A 12,009-nucleotide genomic window follows, 5' to 3' on the forward strand; every position below is an offset into this window, starting at 1 on the left:
GCATTACGATAACAAGATTCAAAGTAAATCAATCTTCTTTCTCTAATTAGAATGCATTTATCTTTCTGTTTATGTATTATATCCTTTCTTCTTCCAGCAAAATGCAAGCTCCTTGAAGACAAGAACAATTCATTTTGGTTCTTCTGTCCTTAGTCTATCACAGTATCACAAACATTAGTAGACAATATTTGTTGAATGAATTGATAAAGATATCTGCAAAAGTAAAATACTAAGGACAAGGTGAATCATATTTGTTTTTACTTATTGAAATCTGATTTTACTCATATTTAATTATGAGTCAAATTTGTATAACTTTTTGCACAATTCATTCTATAATGTTTTGTTTTGTTACCAAAGTATACAGTCTTTCTGATCCTCAGTTTTTTATTCATCTAAAAAATGAATCTAATAAAATTGTTCTATTTACATTAGAGCATGTTTGTGATGGAAGCATTTTGTAATCTCAAAGACCTATAGAAAAGTGAGTTGTTAGTATAAAATAATTTTAATTCGAATATTATAGAGATGGTTCCCATTTAAAGAAACTCATTATCATTTCTTAAATAGTTATTTCCCAAATAATTAGTTATAAGCATGTGTATACCGTCATAAACACAATGATAGTTTAAGAATATGATTTTATCTATAGATAACAGTTGACAGTGATTAGATGAAAATTTTTTGTGGGGTTGGGAGAAAGAAGGGGAGACCAACAACATGATATAATTGGTATAGGGAAGTCATAGTAAGAAAGCTTCCTCTAAGAAGGTTGATTAGCACATTCTCTGCCATTTTGAACCTTTGAGAGTTACCTACGGCACTGAAAAGTTAAGTAACCTACTCAGGATCACATGCTGTAGCCAGTGTATCAGGGTAGGACTTGATCCCTGATCTTTCAGACTCCTAACTTGGTCCTCCATCAGAACACCACACTAAGCAAAGAGAAATATGGTAAAAATCAATAAATTTTCTACCTTCCATTCATTTATCTCATATTATTCATTCATTTAGCTCAGTGAATCATGATAATAAGGTTCTAATAAGTATAATTGTTGATCTGAAATCAGTTTCATATTTCATTATCCTCACATTCAGATGAATATAGTTGATCACAAATATATTTACGGCTATATACACTGGCTATATCCACCTCTCCTATAAGCTATTCCCACAAATGTATACCCTGGACAATGCATGAGTGTAGCGATTTCAGAAAATTTTCCCTTATATAAAACTTTAAGGTAAACAAACTTCTCTGGCATTATTCTGATTAATATGTCTAGAACTAAGATCATTTAAAAAATACACACATACACACACATACATATATGATGACTGCAGAAGAGGACTGCAACCAGACAAATCACATGCTATTAAAATTTGGAGTTCATGACTGACTGATTACTCCATAAACCACTCAGTCTTTTCACTTGTGGTTTAACACTGGTGTGACTAGGGCTTTTGATGTACACTTAGTCAACCATAAAATATATACACACAATCTAGAAACCTATATTCCAGAAATTCTTCACTTCTCTCTTCTGGAATTGGAAGGAGGAAGAACATGCATTCCAAGGTATCTCTGAACCAGAGAAACCCTGGAACACAAACAATTTTGAACATAGCAGCTGGCTAAGACTTAACCACAAGAGTGTCAGAGCTAAGATTTCCTGGCAGAAAAACATGAGGTTTTGAGGTTGAGATGATAGCTGGCTGTCTGGGGAACAAGTTTAAGGGAAACAAAATACAGAATCTCTCCCTAGATGTATATGTTTGTATTCTATTTCTCCATGAAGACATATTTGTACACTTAAAGAAAACCTCCAACATATTCCATATATCACATTCAAATGTATATTAAGTTCACATAATCTGGGACCTTATGCACATGTGCATGCATTCATTTATTCACCTTTTGAGGTACGGATATTCCATTTCAAAATGCTAAGTGTTGCAAAGAAGAATGGCAAAGTTTGTGGTTGGCATGGTATGACCATGACTTAAATAGAAGTGGGGGGAGAGAAGCGGTGATTTTTAGAATGCTTCAAGTATTTTTTTTGTGATCCCTTATTATGTATATTTAATGATAATATTAACAATAACAATTTAATTATATTAATGATGATACCAACAGCAATAATAATGATCATAGAGCAATTTTGAAAGCACTTCAATGTTTTCTCCCTCAAAGTCAGAAAGACAAGTGCTTAAATCTTGACTTTATAGCACACTGCCCCCAATCAGTTCTCTAAGACTATAAGTTGCAGAGAAAATACTTTGGTAAAGAGAATTTCCACACTGGGAGTTCCTTATACCAATGAAATAACAGGGCCAGTCAAAAAAGGAAAAAAAAATTTGATGAAGTACTTCAGAGATTCAATATCATTTGAGCTTCACAATCTTCTAAGGTGGATGCTATTAGTGTCCCAATTCTGCAAATAAAGAAATTGAGACTAAGAGAACTTAAAAGACTTGCCCACAAATGTACATAACACAATGCCCAAAGTAAAAGTTGAAACCCAGGTTTTTCTCACCCCTGCCCTGGCACCTTACCCAGTAAGCCATACTGGAATAGTAACAGGGAAAGAGACAGGACCTGGGATTTCATTGGTATGGAGAACTCACAGATAAGAAAACTCCCCTAAGCAATACAAGACGCATTCTCTCTCTCTCTCTCTCTCTCTCTCTCTCTCTCTCTCTCTCTCTCTCTCTGTCTCTGTGTGTGTGTGTGTGTGTGTGCGTGTGCGTGTGCGTGTGCGTGTGCATGTATGTGCACATGCGCCCACCCCTGTGAGAGAGAGACAGAGACAGAGAGACAGAGATAGACATAGAGACAGTGATGCAGAGACAGAGACACAGAGACAGAGAGAATTGCTTAAAGCACAGAGAGTCTATGCAACTTGTCCAGGGTCGCCCAGCAAGCACCATCTTCATGGCTCAGGCCAGCCCTCTAGCCATGTGCCACCCTTAAGCTACACTAAATATGTTTTGAAATGACTCCGTTCCTGGCCATGGGATGCTGATTTCTGAATTGTGAAGGAGAGGGCTGGAGTAGCTAAGTATGGTACGCTTGTGTGCACCTTTGTGCACTCAATAAATCTTTGTTGACTGGTTGATGACTATATACCTCACTGATTCTCCTGAAGATCAAGCACTGAGCTGGATGATCTCTCAAGGTCTCTTCCATTCCAGTAATTCTAGTTTTGTCCTTCATATTCAAAGATGAAAGATGATGCTGATGACTATGTTATTACCTGTGTCTCTGAGTGAACTTGAAATAAATGATGTATGACCCATGGTGCTTTTTACTCTGAGCACATGGGTAAATGGCCCTTTGATGAGCAACTGTGGCCAAAATGTAAGCGCCTGTCACTGTAGGTCGGTTTCTTCATCTCATGGATGGAACTGTGACTTTGATCCAGATTTAGAGCCTCTCATCAAATTGCTTCTGGCCAGACTGGACTGTCTGTATCTGCTGTGTCTCAGCAATCACTTTCCATGTTCTGTGCTATGCTTCCTTGGGCTCTCTTTCTCTCACATTAGCATTAAGGACCAAGAGAGTTTATGCTGTGGTGTAATGAGTGAAAGGGAGTCAGTGGACTTGCCTGTTTAGATGAAACAGAGCCAAGTGCAATATATTACCTCTCTTTTAATCAGTAAGGAAAGGGTTCATGTAGCAGCCAGAGTTTTTGGATCTGTATGACTGAACCCTGAAACAGCCATTAATGATTTCGGGGCTACATTTGTAAAAAAAAAAAACCAAACAAACATGCATAGCTAATGTCTTCTTCAACAATGAAAGTAAACGCAACTGATTGTATTTTTCTGTCCATCAAAACCACATTTAGAATCAGGTTCATTAATAGAAGCAGCATGTGCTGTTATGTTTCCATTCTACTGATACTCAAGACAGTGACTTTCCATGAATCTTGAACTGGTCCTCCCTTCTAATGTCTTCAGGATATTTATAATCTCACAGCTTTTCTCATCAAATATGTACCATTTACATGTGTGTATATGCATGCCTTTAATTGAATAAACACATGAGTGTTTATACATATGCACAGTATGTATACTTGTGCAAAGGTTCTCTGGTTTCATCAAAATAAAAAAAAAATTCTCATTATGGAAATACTTCCATTAATACAAATGACAATGGGAAGTTGACTGAGACACACATTTTAAGTGAACGTCTTGGGGTCCCAGAGTTTCCAAGCATCAGAGGAAAGGATCTCCCTAACACCAAACCAACACTCTACCAATATGGTGTATTTTAAAATGATACTTCAGTTATATAATTTATTAACATCAGTTTCACATTCAGTATTTCACATTCATCTGGTAATCCTTGTCATGACTCCTAAGCTTTTTAATTTTTTTTAGTTTTGTAAAATAATTCTGTTTCATCACAATAAGTGAAGAATAGAATTTGAATTACTTTTAAAACTTTCACCTCTGAAATAAAAATCTATTAAGTTTTACTATAGTTAATAGATGTATATGTAAGTATGCTTATGCATATATGCACACAAAAAGTTCATGTATATAGGTTATAGAAAAATTATATAAGCAAAATATGTATATTTGCATATATGTATATGCATTGTTTATATATATGGAATGGATATATATGTATATATCCATACATATAAACATATGTATAAAAGCATACATTCCATCAATTGATCAATGAAGTGCAGGCTTCAATAGCAAATAATCCAAATATTACTTTCATTCAGCTTTAGAATGCATTTTTGTACTTTTCATTTGAATATTGGGTGTGTGATGTTCTGGGGATTCATTTCAAACTAAATAATGGAGCCATGCTGTGAAAATGTAACTTTAGAGGAACTGGAAAGCTGCCCAACTTTCTCATTCTACCCCAGTGACAAACAACTCCCAGTAGAGGGTGCATGGCATCACCTCTGATGAAGGGAAAAAAAGTAGCAGCCTGCTTTGTCTCCATGCCTGTCTAGTTGGCTTCCGATTTCATCTACCAAACTTTCATCTTTCCAGAGAGTGGATGGGGAATAAGACACTCCAACAAGTAATTAGTCTCCTGTTTAAGCAAGGGTTTTTTCCTCCCCCCAGAGGAGTGCAGAGGATTATTTCAATTACTTAGCTGGACCTATCCTGAGGTGCTATTTTGTAGAACACTATTTATGAGATTGCTGAGAAAAAGCTACCTACTAGGAGAAAGAAAGTAGAGATATGGGTTTCTAGAGAGGAGTCTCCTGTGAGGATTTTGCACTCTGAAGGGATTCAGGAAAAAAAAAATTCCCATTTGGTTCTTTCAATACTTCCTTGCATAAAAAAAAAAAAGGAAGTCAATGAAGAGGGGGCAAGTACCTATTATTTAGCTACTTGATATTTATAGTTCTATGAGCAGAAACAATCCAACTTGATATTTAAAAATATGTATATTAGTTGCATAATTTAAAGTAATCATTGCATGGCTATTCTCTCCACCAGTTTCGTCTTTTGGACCTCATAATTTTTATTCTGTCCTTCCACAAATTCTCTAGAAAGGATCGGCCCAATGAACGGGAATCCTTCTTGTTCATAAGAATTCTTAATAATGACTGACTGTGTAATAAAGCTTCCCATGTTTATAGAGAAACAACCAACTCATCTTTTGTCTAAATTACCTGAATAAATAAGAAAACTCTTTTTTCTTCCTTTTAATTCATTCTATATTTCATAACAATGACTATGGCCCCTGAATTTTTCTTTGTATGTTTTAAGGTTCTGAAATTGTGATTTTGTTGTTACAGGGAACTTCCAGTCTTTAAATTTCTTCAACTGTTGCAAAATAACAGGTCATTTACAATTCAGAATTTGAGAGATTTCCTGGAGGTGTTGCTGGATCCATGACTTATCCGTGGTCGGTCATATGGCAAGTATGAGTCAGAGAGAGGACTTGAACCCAAGTTTTCCTTATTCCAGGGTCTGCATCCATTCCACTACACAATATTTTCCTTTTGGTATCAGAATATAAATGAGTTTATTGTGCTACAACATCAATTCCACTAAAACTACCTCAGTAAGTGGTGATTTAAAAAAAATACATTACTATTTCACCAAATAAACACTCTTCATAAATAATGCATGTGGAGAATGGAGAACTAAATATTTGCTTCCTTGGAAATACTTTTTAACTGAAGCATTTATTTATTTTTGGTTTTTGGCAGGTGAAAGAATTTTGTTCTGTGGCAATTTTACCCCTGTATATTATAAACATTTGAGTAGGCCAGATGCCACTCTTGCCTTGATGCAGTAATTCCTGTTAGCCAAAACTCTAGCAGTCCATAAATGCTTGACGGTAATATTTACAAAACCATTTGGATACTCAGACTGTTTAGAAACTATTTGCCATTTCCTCTCCAGCTCATTTTACAGATGAGGAACTGAGGCAAACAGGGTTAAATGATTTGCCCAGGGTCACAGAGCTAGTAAGTGTCTGAGGCCAGATTTGAACTCAGGAAGATGAGTATTCCTGACTCCAGGTTCTATCCATTGCAATATGTTTAATATGATTGCACATGAATAGCGTTTAACAAATTGCTTCCCATCTTGGGGAGGGGGGTGGGAGGAAGGGAGGGAGAAAAAAAATGGAACTCAAAATCTTATAAAGGTGAATGTTGAAAACTATCTTTACATATGCTTGGAAAAAATAAAATGCTATTAAATGGGGAAAAAAAACTGTTTGCATACAGAAACTTAGAATGTTGTTAAGATGTACTTACATAGACTTTTTTTGTTTTTTTGTTTTTTCTCCCTTTTACTATGTTTGTTCTTCTCCATCACACTATTCCCTAATAGAAACAATTGAGGGCTCAAATAGCACATTGTTATGATTATTATAATTGTCATAATTTATTTATTTATTTGTTCATTTATTTATTTATTTATTTTTACCTTGCACAGTAGGCCAATTTATTTTGAAACATCTAAGCCTGTGGAAAACTACAGAATTTTAGAATTCAAAGGGGATCTTATACATCTTTATATGCTTTCATAACTCCAGTAAGCCCCTTGACAATATTTTTTCCTACAAGCCAATCCAAATTCTAAAGGAGTCTTCCCACCAATAAGGTGCTTACTAACTTGTTGAATGACCTCCCATTTTTCCATCTTCACCTTATTTCTGTCCTTTGGAACAGTATGGATCTCTTGTTTTCCCTCTTCCACATGGTATTGGTTGTTGTCCTTCATTGGTCAAGGGGACCAAAATAACACCTTTACGTCGGAGTTAAGCTTACAATGTGTTTACCTGTGGCTTATCAGACTAATATGAGCTTGGGATCCTCTACCACAGGTTGGGCACAAATAACCAATGTGAACGTTTGGGGTGGATTCTCTAAATTTGTGCAGCTTATATTTTTTTGAGTTATTTCAATTCTGCTTTGCTCATAGAGCACAACGCCATCTCTGATGAGGGCACACCACGTTGGGCAGTCCTAAGCCAATGTCTCCCATGTCACACAATCAATTCCAAAGTTCTGCAGAGAGACCTTGATCATGTCCTTGTCACTTTTACTGACCACCATGTGAGTGCTTGCCTTGTATGAATTCCCATAAAATAGTCTTTAAGCCAAGTGTGTGTTTAGTATGTGAAAAATGTGGCCGGCCCGTTGGAGTTGCACTCTCTGCAGTAGAGTTTGAATGCTTGGCAGTTAGTTTGAGAAAGGACCTCAATATCTGGTAACTTACCCTGCCAAGTGATTTTCAGAATCTTCCAAAGACAATTCAAATGGAAGTAATTCAGTTTCCTGGTACAGCACTGGTGTACTGTCCAGATTTCATAGGCATACAACAACAAGGTAAGCACAACACTTCTGTAGACCTTCAGTTTGATAGTCAGTCTAATACTTCCTCTCTGCCACACTTTCCTTTGGAGCTCCGTAACACTGAGTTAGCCCTGGCAATGCAAGCATCAACAACATCATCAATGTGTATATCCCTGGAAAGTATACTTCCAAGGTAAGTGAACTTATCCATAATATTCAAAACTTCTCCATTTGCTGTAACCAACGGTGCAATGTATGGCTGATATTGTGCTGACTGGTGAAATAATTGTGTTTCGTTGATGTTACTTGTTATGCTAAAATTAGCACAAACAGCCAAGAATAAATCCATACTTTGTTGCATCTCAGCTTCAAAGGTTGCATTGAGTACACAATCATCTTCAAAACAAACAAAAAAAAAAACAAAAAAAAACATGCACTAACTAACTAACATTCCTTCCACTTTGATCTTGGCTTGCAGCCTTTTCAAGCTGAATAATTTACCACCAGTGCGGTAGCTGATCTTGATGCCATGTTGATCCTCATTGAAGGCATTTGACAACATGGTTGAGAACATCATGCTAAAACATGTGGGAGCAAACACACAGCTTTGTTTCACTCCATTGGTGACTGGGAAAGTGTGAGAGCATTGTCCATTATCCAGAACCCATGAAAGCATGCCATCATGAAATTGATGTACAAGACTGATAAGCTTCTCTGGGCAACTAAGTTTTGATATAATTTTCCATAAGCCCTATGGACTGACCGTATCAAAGTCCTTGGTCAGATTGATGAACATTGTGTACAGAACTTTTTTTTTTTCTGTTCCTGGCATTTCTTCTGGAGTTCTTAGGCAGCAAACGCTATATCAACCATTCCTCAGACCTTTCTGAAGCCACACTGGATCTCAGGTAGATGACCATCTTTCAGGTGAAGGATCAGCCTATTAAGGAGGATTCTGACAAGAATCTTGCTAGCATTTAGTAAGAGATAGAGATGCCCCGCCCCCCGGCATGATTATCAGAGGACTATATTTCCTTTATCTTTATAGAGATGGACAATGGAGGGGTCCTTGAACTCCTGGGGGATAACCTCCTCTTGCCATATAACTGGGAAAATTTCAGTCAACTATTTTATCAGTAATGGACTCCCTACCTTGTAAACCTCAGCTGGAATAGAATCAGCACTAAGACCTTTGATAAAGGAGAGGAGACCTATGACATTCAAAATCTGTTCTTCATTTGGAAATTTGTTTAGGGAGGGATTGACTTCAACCTGAGGTAAATGGTCAATGGTGTCAGCATTGATTGATGATGGTCTGTTGAAGCACTATGGAAGTGTTCAGCCCATCTCTCCAGGATCATGTCATTATCACTAATCAATGTGGTTCCATTGGCACTCAGTAGTTGAGATTTGCCATAGGTCTTTGGCCTATAAATAGCCTTCAGGGCATCATAAAAATGCTTTTAATTGTTACTACCAGTGCAAAATTGAATTTCATCTATCTTCTTACTGAGCCAAGAATCCTGCATCTTTCTAAGCTTCGCTTTGTGCTTTACTTTCAATGGAGTTAAATTCTGCCTTCTTAGAGATGGATGAACTACCCTGCTGGTAAACCCTGTGGAGTTCTCATTTTAATTTATCAAGTTCTGAATTTCCCCATCATTTTTGTCAAATCAGTCATGATGTTTGCAAGTGTTCTGACCCAGATGACTAAATGCAGTGCTGTACACCAAATCTCTGAAAGCTTCCCACTCCTTTTCTGCTTTACTGTTGCCAACTATGTGTTGTCTCAACTTCCCTTCCAAGTTAGCAATGAACTGTTCTAGCTGAGAGAGGTACTCTAATCTGTTAACATTAAGTCTTCTGGTAGTCATTTTGTCTCGGTGCCACCACTTTTTTTTTAATTTGCATATTTAGCTTGGAGAGGATAAGTCAAGGATCAATCTAGCACTCTGCACCACACATGGCCTTTGTCACTATCATGTCCTGTCTGTCTCTTCTCCTTACAATTACAAAGTCTATTAAATGCCAATGTTTGCTGTGAAAGTGCATCCATGTTTTATTGGATTTAGGTAAATGGAAGACAGCATTGGTGATGAGGTCATGAGATACACAGTGAGTCTTCTGTCATAAGAGGCCTATTGCTGTTGCTGTCTCCATTTCCATTCCTCCCAAGGACTCCCTGCAATGTCTGGTAGCCTGAGCCTACTGCTAGCATTAAAATCACCCAGAATTATTAGCTTGTCCTCATTTGGCACATTGATGATAAAGGTATCCAGGTCTTCTTAAAATTTTTCTTTTACCTCATCAGGGTTTGTCATGGTGGGAACATAGGCATTGATGATGGTGGCACGGCATTTTCCTGTAAGTGGCAATCACATTATCATGAGCCTTCAGGTGGGCATATAAATTTGTTAACTGGATTAGTTTTGAATGCAAAAACTATGCCAGCTTCATGGTGTTCCTTTTCACTGTGGCCACTCCAGAAAAAAACATATTAGTTCCAACTTCAGTGAAGTGGCCTTCATTTTCCATCCTTGTTTCAATCAGGGCTGCTATTTAGATGTAATATGTGGTGAGTTCTCTCACAACAAGAGCTGTTATTCTTTCAGGTCCACTGGATTTTATGTTGTCTAGAAGTGTGCACACATTTCATGTACTAATAGTGAGTGGAATCATCTCTGCAGAAGTTTTTGTGCATTTGTTTTTGTGTTTTGACCGCAGGGTGGGATCCCTGTCTGCCATAGTTGGGTAAACAGAAAATTTTAGGGCACCTTTTCTAACCCCTTCCTCACCAGGAGGTGAACAGTATGGTCCTTAATAGGCTGCTCAAACACCTATGGGACTTCCAAGTCCCACTGCTGCTTCTAGTGCGAAGATGACCGTTATGGCCTGGGCCACCTATGTGAAGGGTTGTGACTACACCTCCCAGTGTATCTGCACCTGCTGCTTTGTTACTTGCCTGTTACCACAGGACTTCAAGATAGATTTTAAAAACTGGTATGGGTGATGTCTTTTGATTTGTCTGTAAACTGGATTCAAATAAGGCGGAGTTGGATAAAGTTGTTGACCTCACTCTCTCTTCTAGAGTCATCACCGTTCAGTGGCAGGACAGAGATGACATGAATGGTGATAACTTGAGATGTAGTAGATGACCTTGGTGCCTTTGATGGCTGATCAAGCTCTTAGTGATTCACTGTGTCTGTTTCAACTGTCTTCATAGATGTTAGAACAAATTTTTTTTCTCATCTGTCCATTGCACCAGGGTAAGTCTTCACATGCTTCAGGTAGATAGCCCCAAACACAGCTATGGGTTTGAGACCCCCTCAGTTACCCTCAACCTGGGTTAGCCTGTATGCTGAAACACTTTACTGGAGTGTGACTGCTGCACATGCTACATTTTCTTGGAGATATAGGTGAGAATTAGGCAGGTCAGATAGATACAAAAGGTGGAAAAACAGTCCTCAAAAGGGTTCAACAGCCCTCAAACTAGAGGTACTAGTCTTCTCTGAACATACCCTACCCTTCTTCCACATGAAAGCATGTCAGATATGTGAAGATATATGCCATGAGTACCTATACTATTTTCTTTTCCAAGTTGAATATATTCACTTTCTATAGTTTTATTCTTAGGACATGATTTCTGAATACCTGATAATCTTGATAATAATTAATTAATTAATATTAATCTTGATATATATGCCTCTAGACATACTAAAGTATGATGTCCAAAGTGGAGCAATGATACTCCAGTTATGTTTTGACTAGTATATAGTCACTGCTAGTGATCCAGACACTATCCTTCAATTAATTCAACAAAATATAAGAGACATTATGACATAGTAGATAATGAGTCTGCCTCAGATTCAGATTCCTCAGAGTAAGGAATACCTGTGTTAGAGATCCATCTCTGATTCATATTGACTATGTAACTATATGCAATCTATTTAATTTCGCGGCATCATGGATTACCAGGTGCAGGACAGTAGTTATTCTGTAATGGTAGATCATTGGATAATAGATTTAGTATTGCAAGAGATCAAAGATACTATTGAATTTAACCTGCTGTGTTGGTAACCAAAAATGGGCTCCTTAGCACTTAGTCCAACAAGTGCCCTTGAAGAGTTTGGCTTTTGTTTGCCTTTGAGTAACTCAGTGTATTTCATTGAGTCTTACTAAGTGCTAAGCCCCAGGGCCCAAACCCCTATTAGGTGTAAAA

The sequence above is a fragment of the Trichosurus vulpecula genome, chromosome 4, assembly GCF_011100635.1.
Source record: "Trichosurus vulpecula isolate mTriVul1 chromosome 4, mTriVul1.pri, whole genome shotgun sequence".
In the NCBI taxonomy this organism is placed as follows: domain Eukaryota; kingdom Metazoa; phylum Chordata; class Mammalia; order Diprotodontia; family Phalangeridae; genus Trichosurus; species Trichosurus vulpecula.